Here is a 12749-nt window from a genome sequence, read left to right on the forward strand (position 1 = left end):
CTGGCATTGAACGCCTGGCAATCCTCCTGCCTCAGCCTCCAGATTGCTGGGATAACAGGAGTCCACCACCACACCCAGCTATGTTTTTGTATCTTTATAGTAAAAAATTTCTCTTGAGCAGGTCAAACAATTCTTCCCTTTTTTTGAACCCACTGCCTTGTGCATGTGCTCTGGCAGTGATCTACATCTCCTCAACCATCTTTTCATATGTTTTTTGGCTCAAATATATGATTTTTGGAGAAATGACTATTCAAATACTTGCCCACTTATTAGAATTTATTTGGTATTTGCTTCATTGTTGCTGTCTTCTTTAATTAATTAATTAATTAATTTTTGAGACTCACTATGCAGTTCAGGCTGGCTTTGAACTCGCTATGTTGCCCATTGTGGCCTCCAACTCATGGCCATCCTCCTGCCTCAGCCTCCTGAGTGCTAGGATTACAGGTGTGCACCACCACACCCAGCTCAAAAACTCTTAATATATCTTTGGCAGATGGTACACATCTCTGAAAAGCAATGAATTTAGTAAAACAACTGTTTGAAATTATTTTGTGATTTCCTGGTAAGTCCTCATTACTGAACTGTAAAAACACCGAACTCTAAAGCTCTATACATTTGCTAAGTGCTTATTATTATTGTTATGTTTTCCATGTTGTACAAAAGCTTTATGCAGCTTGGGACTGACATTGTACTCCCACTCTCACATGCGGTTTAGAAGAGACTGAGTAATGAAGCTGGGCCTGATGGCGCATGCCTGTAATCCCAGCACTTGGAAGGCTGAGACAGGAGGATCTTTGCAAGTTTGAGGCCAGCCTGGGCTACGATGTGAGTTCACACCCAGCCTGAACTACATAGCAAAACCCTGTCTTAAAAAAAGAAAGAAAGAAAGAAAGAAAGGAAAAGGCTGAATATATAGTTTAGTGGTAAAGCTCCTGATTTAATCCCCAGTCCTGGAGCGGGGGAAAAAGAAAGACTAATGAAACTTTTGGAAGCAGTATCACAAAAACACTTAATACTTAGTAAGTTAAAACTTCCAGTTTAATGGTGAGTCATTACACATAGATATTCTGGATGAGACCATTTTAAAAGTTTATGTGTGGAATGATTTCTCTCAATGTCTTGACTTTATATAGAACTTTAGGAAATGGATAATTGAAAGGAAAGCTAGCAGAAATTATAGTAATTAAGGGACATTAAGGATATAAGTTAAAATGCTTTCTCAAAGCTGCAGATGTAAATCTGTGTCTCTTATCATGGGTTGAATTGAATATGCTCTGATGCACACTGAAATCTATCAAGTTCAATTATTTCATAAATGATGAAATAATTGCGAGTTTTCAAGAATGATGGCAGGGATCACAGTAAGTGCTTTTGGAGCACTGAACTATTCAGCTGTTTTTTTTTTTTTTTTGAATTGATAATAACAGTGAATAGTGTGGCAAACTATTTCTTAAAACTTTTTTTTAATCCATGATGGGTATTGTATTTTAATCATTTATTTATTTATTCTGGGGATTGAACCCTGGACCTCACACATATGAAGTGTGTGCTCTGTCATGGAGCTGTGCCCCGGCCCTCAAGGGAGGTGTTTTAAATGTTTCATGTAAATAGGGAAAAAAGCATAAATATCAGAGAGCTTGAACATAAGGAGGAAGCCAACTGGGGTGCACTTCCTTTTTCGGCCACTACGGGGCAGAGTAACAAACCAGCCAGTGAGAGGTGGGGGAAAAAAGAAAATCAACCATCACCTCTTTGAAGACCATCTCATTAGCATTCACAGGTAACTGTCTCCCGGGCTCTAAAGATAAATGAAATAGCTATGAATCCTTACCTGAGAAAATTCTATTTTCTTACTGATGAAATGGGAAATAAAACTGGCCTGCTGACTAGCACAAATGCAACACATATTTTAGAAGGGTAAGATTGCAAGATGTCATAAACAAAATAAATCAAGTAGAATACAGGTGCTCAGACTCTGAATCAAACCCTGTTTTGTATTTTGAGTCATCCAGTTTTAATTCATACTTTCAGTGTCCTATCAAGTACAAAAACTAGTGAACAGGATAAATTGGACACCCGACAGCTCTCTGGTTAAGCAGTTTTTACAGCTGCCTTCACTGAAACTATCAGGAAATTTCTATTTGACTTGAATACAGTGACAAGACTGAAATTTGCTGTAAGAAAACATGATTACTTACTGTTGTATCAATTTGGAGACTCCTGAGTTCAATAGAAACACGAAGGTGTATTTCGCCTATGGGAAATGCATTACATGAGAGAGATTTCATCTTAGCCTTTAGCTTCTTTCAAACAAATATGTCCCACAGCACCTAGGAGGGTGCAGGCTACTGTGAATTATCTTCCAGGTGGGAAACTTTAATACTATCCTTTTAAAAAAAAATCCTAAAGGCACTGACAAGGAGCCTTGAGGACGCTACGCCAAGGAAAGTGAATCTGTCACAAGAGGACAAATGCGCGATACCACTTATATGAGGTTCTTAGAGTAGTTGAATTCACAGAAACAACGTAGATTGGTGTTCGCCAGGAGGAGTGGGGACGACAGAATGAAGAGTTAGTGTTTAAAGTGTGCACGATTTCAGCGGGGGAAGGTGTCTGAGTTACTTTCTCACCACTGAGGCACACTACCTGACACCCACAGCTTCGGTAAGGAAAGGGTTATTGACTCACGGCTGAGGTTTCAGTCCTTCGTTAGCAGGCTTCAAGGCAGGGCAGCACGGCGGAGGAGCATGGTAAAGGAGAAACATGGCGATGTGAAGTAGAGAGATCGAGGTGGAGGGAGAGAGATAGCCCTGTCCAGGTCACCAGGCTTCACCTCCCAGCGTCAGATATAGCTATAAACTAATCTGTGGACTGGACTATAAACTAATCCATGCTGGACTAATCCGTGATCCAGTCACCTCCCAGATGCCCCATCTATGAGGCTTTGGGGGACATCTAGAATTTTTTTTGAGAAAGGGTCTTGCTATGTAGTACAGACTGGCCTTGAGTTCACTATGTAGTCCAGGCTGGCCTCAAACTCACGGTGATCATCTTACCTCAGCCTCTCAAGTGCAGGGGTGCGCTACCACACCCTGATGGTACATTTACATATAAACCATAACATAAGAAGAAAAAATTCTAGAGGTGGAGGTGATAAGAACTGTCCAATGTGAATGTACAGTGGCACAGCACAATACAACTGAAAATGGTTGAAATAGAAAGCTTTATTTTTGTTTTTTTCAGACAGGATCTTCCTTCTATAGTTCAGGCTGATCTTAAATTTACTATGTGGCCTAATATGGCCTTGAACTTGCAATGATCCTCTTGCCTCAGCTTCCCAAATGCTAGATTACAGGCATGTGCCCCCATGCTCAGCTAAAATGGTTTTATATTATGTATACTTGATTATTTGAAAAGAAACAAAAACATAATAATTCTGATTATTCCTTTATCTAATACACATGTCCATTGTAGAAACTATAAATAAAAAGCAAATTTAAAAGACTAGAGTTAGGCAGATGTTTAGCCAGGCAAGGTGGCACATATCTATAATCCTAGTGCTCTGGGAGGCTGAGGCAGGAGGCTCACAAGTTTGAGCCTAGAGTGGGCCACTGCATGACTTAGTGAGATCCCCATCTCAGAATAAAAAAATTTTTTTAAAAGGGCTGGAAATGTAGTTCAGTGAGAAGTCCCTGGGTTCAATCCCCAGCACCTGAAAAAGAAGCAGATGCGTAAAAAAGGAACAAAGACTATAGAAAATCAGAAAAACAGGAGAATGAAGTATCTAGACTGGCTGGGAAATCTTCATGAGGGAAGTGAACTTACGTTAAACCAGAAGAAAGGCTCCTATTATGCAAGAGGAAGGGCCTTTATGGAAGTTCAGAACTTTAAAACACAAACGCGACTCCAGGGCCGGGGATATAGCTCAGTGGCATAAGTGCCTGCCTGGCAAGTGCAAGCTCCTGAGTTTCATTTCTGGTACAAAAACAACCACAACAACAACAACACTACTCCAACAGCTTCCGGAAGTTTCAGTTTCACACCCTTCCGGCCTTGTAGCCCCAGGAGAAAGAGTCCTGTCGCTCACAGGTCTGTGCAGCAGTCCAGAGACGAAGCCTGCTGTTCTGTTTGGGATACACGACTGTCCCTGGCCTAAGCACTTCCTGCAGAAAGATGAGTCGCTATAATAAGTCTGGTCTAGAGCTTGTACTCACTCCAGCGACCACATGGAATACAGGACATGCAGTTCCTCAAAAGAAATAGGGGTGGTGGGCACTCCAGAACTACAGCTGTCTGCTCCACTTTAATGTCAGTATCTGCACCCCCTTCCCAGTCTGAAGTCCACCGGGATTATCTTGCTGAAGTCAGTCAGTTGTTCTCTGATCATGTCACGTTTATCCCCAATTCTAAGGTAAGCCTTTGCTCATGCCTTTTGTGTCTACAAAAATATTAGCATTCTTCCTTGTCTCTTTTCTAAAGAGAAGAGTTCTCAGCCAGTACAGATAGTTTATTCTCTTTCTTCTCTATGTTTCCAGAAGAATGGGAATGGCCCCATTCTATAGCCCCATATTAACAGAACTTTCAAACCAGGCATGGTTGGTCATTCCTCCTAAGCTACAAGGGAGCCTGAGGTGGTAGGGTCACAAGTTGGAGGCCAGTCTGGGCAAGTTAGAGATACCCTGTTTCAAAAAGGGCTCAGGATACAACTCCATGATACAGTACTTGTCTAAAATGCACGAGGCTTGTCATTCCCTACTACAGAAGAAAACAAAAACAAAACAGAAAACCGTCCATGTTTTCTTCACCCAGATTCTCCATTTATTTTATCACCATTTTCTCTGGTGTATACAAATGTGTGTGAGTGTATATTAGCATTAGTTTATATTTTTATGAACCATTTGATAACAAGGCACAGACAGAAAGCCTCATCTTTCCTAAATAATCCAGAACGTATTTTCCCCAAAACATAACCATTCTCCAACTGTCCAGGTCAGGAGGTTAACACCGATCACACATCATCATTGTATGAGTGAGTTTTTCATCATTATAATGAAATACCTGACACAGGCTACATATAAAGTAAAGGAGGTTCGTGTAGCTCACAGTTTAGGAGGTTCAGAGACCAAAATGGGTGGCCCCATTGGGCTGGTCTCTGGGGAGGGATCCAGGTAGTGGCACATCATAATAGAAGCTAGTGGAGGACCAAGTGGTCATGTATTTAAAGGAGCACAGAGAAAAAGAACACATGGGGCCAGGCTGGCTCCTTATATAACAACTCCCTAGGGAGAACTCCCAAAGGGGTGGCATGAGAAATACTTCACACTTTCAGTGACCTCAGGACCTCTCACTAGGCCCCACTTTCCAGAGATGCCACCAGCTCCCAACAATGCTGCTCTGGGGACCAAGCTTTTAGTCACCACTGACCCTTGGAGGGCACAAACCATATTCAAACCAGAGCAACAACTTAATTGACAAACTTCATTCAAGCTTAACCAACTAGCCCCAAAATATCTCATTTTACTTTCCGGCCCAATGCTGTATCCCATGTGGCCAGCAGGATCCTGAGAGGGGGAGATGGGAGATTAAGAAAAGACAAGACACATAATAAAAGGAAAGCTGGGACAGGGTGGAACGCAACCTCTCTGATGGGAGGCAGCGACAGCCCAGCGCAATCTGTGTCTTTATTTATACACAGTAAAAATGGGGGAAGCGCATGATGGGTCACAAGCGCAAGGTCTCATCTCAGTGCTTTGCTGAGAACATGAAAAGGGAGACATTTTCAGAGCTACCTGTGCTGTGGCTAACAGGGAGAAACACCAAGGCTGGACACCTGCTGATATGCAACTGGGCTAGAGGTCAACTTGTTTACACCATCTGCCTCTGGCAGTCTGTGGCCCCGGGACTGGCTTTGCTCTAGTCCCAACTACTTGCTCACCTGGCTCGCCTCTGGCGCCCCCTGCTCTCGGGGCTGGCCTTGCTCTAGCACCGAATGCGTGGTGGACCTCCCGCTCAGCCACTCCCCACAGCCCAGACTCCCACCAGAAGTATGCATTGCATTAGGGGATCATATCTCTTCCGCCTCCAGTCCAGAACAGGTCTTTCATCTTTCCCTCTTTAGTCCCCCACAATTAAAAAAAGTACAAGTCTCACATTCAGTGGATGGCTCTCATCCTGTGCCTGATGTTTCCTCACGCTCAGTCAGAACCAGGCTGTGCTTTCTTGGGGGAACCGCCATGGAAGTGATGTTGTCCTTTTACTGGGTCCCCCGGGACATGATGCTGCCCCATGTGTGTGCCTTGCTCATGCAGTCACGCTGGCACCTTCCAGCTTTCTCCAGTGGCTTGCAAAGTCATCATTTTGTCCTTTTTTCACTGATTCACTTTTTGTGGTGTCGTAGTCCAGGATTACGTCAATAATCAACTTCTACTTCCTTAATGCCCACCTGAAGCAACCACTTCTGTGGTGGCTGCCAATTTCTATCTCTATCATTCCTTCTATGTTTATCATTTATCATTCTTTTGGAAGGAAGGGGTATTTATTTATTTATTTAATATTATGGATTTCTGTCTTAAATGTTCAATTTATTCCTTACCTGTTTTCTTTTGAAGTACGGTTTTGCCAAGTTGCCTAGGATGGTCTTGAACTTGCAACGATCCTCCAGCCTCACCCTCTCACGTTTTGAGAACACAGGCATGTATCAGCATGCCTATTTTCTTAATGTTCAAATTATACCAGATTTAGCCAGTGAAAACCCATTCAAGATGACCCCTGTGTCTTTTAGACAGGTTCTCATTACTTTTTGAGCATTTCCTAACTTTTTGGACACAAGATAGCCTTAGCTCATTGTATGCCTTCCCTGCTTCAGCCTGGAATCATCCATTTTCCCAACAACCCCTAAGTTCTTTTCAGCAGTGAATGGTATTTTGAAACCAAGATCTAGAGACTTGATGTGCTCGCAGCCACTGGGGCGAGGGATTTATTGTTTTTTGATTTTCCTATGAACATTAAGTAAATATATATGTGTGCACACACACACATATACATCTGTATCTATTTGTAAACCTATCTACACATGTGTAAAAGCATGAATTCATATGATCCCTATAATTCTACCCAATACCTTAGGTTTCTCCGTAGTTTCCCCTCTTTTCATGTTAGTGAATACTTTCTCTGATTTTTTTCAAGGGGTTTACTTATTCACTCAATTGATTTACTTCTTTGCTCAGTGTTACCAATCCTCAGCACATGGGCTGTCCCCTCTGTCTGCCACCTCCACACTGCACCACCTCAGTATCCTGTGTTCTTGCTGAGGTGCCTCTGCATGGCTCCACCTACGCTCCTTTATTTTCAGTGTCCCCACATTCTTGGATGCCATTGAGCATAAGAACACTGCTTCTTCCAGGGAGACTATTGGCATTCTAGATGGTACAGTTCTCCCTTTTGTTATGTAGAACTCCCACTGTAGGAAGTTTAACATCCTTGCTCCCCACCACTAACTTTAAGGAGGGTTCCCAGGCACTGTGACAATAACAGATGCTCCTAAACATTTCTGAATGTGTCCTAATGCCGTGATACTCAAAGTGTGGCCTTTGGACCAGCAGCCTCGGTGTTACCTGGAAACTTGTTAGAGGCCTAAAAGGCAGGCCCTACCCCCAAACCTAGAGGATCAGAAACTGCATTTTAACAAGATGTCAGGTGAGAAGTTTGCAAAGCAGGAACACACCACCTGTTGAAAATCATTTCCCTAGAGAAACTCTTCTGTATGTATATCAGTGGGCGTACACAAAAATGTTTAGACGAGAGATGCTAAACATTCAAGATGCAGCTCTGCCTGCAAATGAAAATGCATAACTGAGAATTCTGCAGAATGAAGCTGACGTCCAGTGGGAGGTAGTCAAATGGGAGATGAGCTCAAGTCAACAAGATTGCTTGCCCTCCTCAAAGCATCCTTGACCACAGCCAGCTACCTGGATATGTGGGTAAATTTGCTTTTTAACTTCAGTAGGTGTGCACTGGGTTTCAGTTACATGCAACTGAGCAAGACCTAAGAAGACAGATAATAAACACACAGCCTTACAGGCTAGGCCAAAGAATATGAGCAGATATTCCCAAGTAGGTATCTATGATTGGATTCCCCAAGGACCAAGAGATTGATACTTTTAGATTTGTAGACAACCTTCTGGATCCTAAGATGGCCAGAAACCTGAGTTGGTTACCTCTATCCTTGAATAACTTTGCGCATTTACCTAGTGTGCTAGTAATCATTTTCTATGTGTGCTTGGATGAGAAAAAGATTGAGAATTACCACTGACACAATGGAAATCTACTATATGTATGTATGCACTGAATTTTAATATGAAATAAAATAAAATGCATGCAAGACTTACCATTCTAATAATTTCTAAGTATATGGTTCGGTAGTGTTTACTACATTCAAATTATTATCCACCCAACTGCAGAATTTTCATCTTGTTAAACTAAACCTTTACACATGTGAAGCAACTCCTCTCCATTTCCTTCCACCAACCTACCCCAGCCCTGGCCAATCACCAGTTTCCATTCTATGAATTTGACTATTCAAGGTACCTTGTTTGCATACAGTCAATTTTGTGACTTGCTTGTTTACTCAGGATATTTTCAGGGCGTACACAAAAATCCATGTTGTGACATGTGTCCAAATTTCCTTCCTTTTTAAGGCTGAGTAATTTTCCACTATATGTTCTCTTAGTCCCTTTTCTGTTGCTGGTACACAATACCTGACACCCACAGCTTAAAGGAAGAGAGGTTTATTTTGGAAGGCAGCTATGCTCACCAGTATACCACCAATGCGAGAGGTTTATTTTGGCTTGCTTTTGTAGAGGTTTCAGTCCATAGCCAGCCAGCTGCAAGGCAGAATGGCATGGTAGAAAGGCTTGGGCAGAGAAAATGTGTTCACCCTATGGCATCCAGAAGGCGCAGAGCATGATTGGGAGGTACCAGGAAGGGAGAGTTTTCCAAGTCATACCGCCAGTGACCTGCCTGGTCTGACCAGGGCCCACCTCCTAACAGCAATCACATTAAGCTACAAGCCCCCATAATCAATCACCTTTCAAAAGCCCCATCTTTGTGCATATGAAGCTTTAGGGGAAAATCCAGATAAATCATAGCATTTTGCCCTGGGCCCCCAAAAGACTCATGCACACCTCTTCATGCAAAATGCATTTGGTCTGTCTCTAAGAGTTGCCAAAGTCTTAACAGTTTCAACATTGCTGAAAAGCCCAAGACCAAAGTCTCCCCAGGACTTAAGGCAAACTCTTAGCTAAGACTGTAAAAATAAAAAAGGAATTTAAACATCACTGATGTACATCTAAAAGGGAGGGACAGGAGGATAGAAACCAATGGGACTGAAGCAGGACAGAAATCCAGCAGGGCAAATTTAAGTCCTGGAGCTCCATGTCCAGCACCTGGGGAAAGTTGCGGCAAGATGCCAACCCCAGTGGCCTTGCTCAGCCCCACATCTTGAGTGTGGATGGTGGTTGTAGTCTTCTTAGATTCTGTCCTGGACCTGGCCTTGCTCACTCCTTGTGGCTTTCCTCAGATGTTCCACATTCCTGCTTCTCCAGACTTTCTTGGGTCACAACTGCATGATTTGGCTTTGCTCTAATGGCTTCAAGCACTTCCAGAGGCACACTACCTGACCTCCCAGGCCTTTTTCTGAAATCTGGGTAGAAGGAAGCCTTCTTGACGCCACAACACTTGCATTCGGCATGCCCATTAAATAAGTACCATGCAGATAACATCAAGGTCTGTCACTGGCTCCAGCAGTAGCTGGGCCCTTTGTATCATGGCTGGAGGGGCCTCTGAGCACCGGGATGGGTGAACACAGTGATGGGAATCTTAGGAAGCCAGTTTTCTAGGCAGTCTTTCTTGAGCAGTGTGTTCTGGGGCTCTCTTCTTAAAGCAAAGCCTTTCTTTCCCTTTTCCACCCTTGAGTCTGTAAGGATGGGGAAAGAATGGGGTCTTTCTGATTCCTCCTATGTCCTGAAGACATTCCCTGCATCATGCCAGTGTAAAGTATTTGGCCTTTTTTAATACTGAAAAGTTAACAGTTTATTATAATTTATTTTATTTAACAATCTAGGAAGTTCCCAGGCATGAGCAGCTTCAGTGTTATCTTAGGTGTGGTGGGAAATTGGGGAATCTCCATGGAGCTCTTAGTGTAGCAAACCTTATAGGTGAAATACATGCAGACTTTCAAAAGCATGTGTGAAGGGATCTCTCTGAAATTGACCTCATTGGTTTCATTTTCAGCAAGCTGACCGGGACCACTCAGCATGACTTTCATTGTTCCTGATGTTAGTGCATGTTCTCTTCTTACAATAAATTCATGACCGTCAGAAGACATCAATTTGACATACATAGCACTGGGCCTTCACAGCCACCATAGGTTTCCTCCTCTCCATCCATTATATTCTTATAAAATTCTGCTTTGGTTCCACAGGAACTTTAGTAGTTTCTTGTCCACACCACAGCGACTGTAGCCAAGTCCTTTCCTAGTGCCGCAGTCCCTCCTCCAGGGCCACCCCCCTACTTCCAGCTGCCCCTTGGCTTCTTTTTGTTGTTGTTGTTTTTGAGACAGGGTCTTGCTATGTAGTTCAGGCTGGGTTTGAACTCATTATGTAGCCCAGGCTGGCCTTGAACTCATGGCAATCCTCCTGCCTCAGCCTCCCAAATACTGGAATTATAGGCATGCCCCCCCCCCCATGGCCCATTTCTGTCTCTTCTTTGGAGAATGCCTAATCAGATCCTTTGCTCATGTTATAATTTTTCTTTTTTTCCTGGTACCAGGAATCAAACTCACGACGTTGTGCTTGCTAGGCAGGCACTGTGCCGCTGAGCTAAATCCCAGCCCCTGTAATTGATTTTTGCTGTTGTTGTATTATATCAGTTTTTTTTTTTTTTTCCTTCTAGCTCTTTTGAAATACACAAATCTATAGTCGGGCCTTTTTTTTTGAGACAGGGTCTCACTATGTAGTTCAGGTTGGCTTTTGAACTTGCTAAGCTGCCCAGACTTATTTACTTTTACTTTTGTAGGGTGGGCTTTTGGCATCATACCTAAGAAGTCATTACCAAATTCAAGTGTCATGAAGGTTTCCCCTTATGTTTTCTATAGTTTCAACTTTTGTGTTTGGGCCTTTGATCTGTTTTGTTTTGCTTGTTGTGCAACCACTGTCAGTGTTTTAATAAATGGAGTGACACAATATAATTATGCACTCAGGATCTAGTGACCAAGAATAATCACAGATGTGCCTCACCCACATCCTCAGATTCTTTGTGTTAACTACACTAAACATAATCCTATCTATAAAAGATCTTGGTCAACTAGAGCAGTGGTTCTTCATTTTGCCTGTGTTGAAATTACCTGGAGAAGCTTTTTAAAAACACTGATATCTGGTTTCTAACCCCAGAGATTTTTATGTAGATGTTCTGGGGAACAGCGTGGGTGCTGGTCTTTTTCAAAGCTCCCTAGGTGATTCTAATATTGTAACCAAGATGGGAGTCATTGTGCTAGAGAGACTTCCACCATTACAAAATTAAGCAACAGTTTTCTGTGTAATGACAACAGCTGTTGCTATTTATTTACTTGTAAAGGACAGATTGTAGATTTAAGAGGGGGAAAGTATTCATCCCAGTATGTTTCCAATTTAGTGTACTACCTTCCTCAATATTTAGCTATACTGGAGGGAACCTGACTTAAAGGATTTGTAGATTTTTAAAGAATTCTTAAATTATCAGCTGTTTACTATTATTTTTATAATTGTATATGCCCCTCTGATATATAACAGCAAATGTTTTATCTTAATGGCATCATATGATGACTTCATGAAATATATTAGAAAGGAAAGTATTTGCAAATGAAATATGCTAAAGAACTAGCCTCAAGTTTCTAAAAAGCGTAACTCTTTATATTTCAGAATTGAATATCCAGGCTACAGATAAATCCCCTTCTTTCTTAAGCTACTTAGCTTTGCATATATCACTGTTCATCAGTTATAATTTCATGAGGTTTTGGCAGAAAGACAGAAAGTAAAACTGAGTTTCAAAGACTGTGGACATAGACCCAGAGAGGAGGTAAGAGGAAGCAAAGGAAGGAATAAGAAAAGCCCCAGTGTCTGAAATGTGGGGCAGCAAACCCGGGAAGCTTAGTTCAGTTATTTGGTAACAGGACATCATACAGCCTTTTCTTGTATTCTAGATCTTATTCTTTTCACTTCATAAAGTCACAAACAAGCTACAGGCGGCCAAAGCCCATGCCTACTTAGAAGTAGAAGAAGGTAAATTATGCATGATGAAGAGGTGTCCTTTAAATGTTTTCCCCTGGATTTTACACCACTGGTTCTCAAACTTTATTGTGCATCAGAATCACCTGGCAGGCTTGTAAAAACATGAATTGCTCTGTCCCCTCCCCCGTCCCCTTTTGAGACAAAGTTGCTGGGGTCAGGCTGGACCTGAATCTGTGACCCTCTTGTCTCAGCCTCCCAAGGGCTAAAATTACAGGTGTATGCCATCACACTTGGCTCTCAGGTTCTCATCGGTAGATCAAGGGCAGGGCAAAAGATTCCCAGTTCTAACAAGTTTACAGGTGCTACTGATCCTCCTGAGGGTACAGGGGAAAATGCATACTCATAAACTGCTTTTAAAAATGCAGTCTGAGCTGCAGGGAAGGTAACTCAGCGGCACAGTGCCTACCTGGTAAGCACGAGGTCCTG

General features: G+C 42.4%; 1 pseudogene; it reads right to left on the reverse strand.

The window, feature by feature from the left end:
• Positions 1-9294: 9294 nt before the first annotated feature.
• Positions 9295-10619, reverse strand: LOC102023999 (annotated as a pseudogene).
• Between the last annotated feature and the right edge of the window lie 2130 nt (positions 10620-12749).

The sequence above is a fragment of the Chinchilla lanigera genome, unplaced genomic scaffold, assembly GCF_000276665.1.
Source record: "Chinchilla lanigera isolate Chin_1 unplaced genomic scaffold, ChiLan1.0 scaffold00070, whole genome shotgun sequence".
In the NCBI taxonomy this organism is placed as follows: Eukaryota; Metazoa; Chordata; class Mammalia; order Rodentia; family Chinchillidae; genus Chinchilla; species Chinchilla lanigera.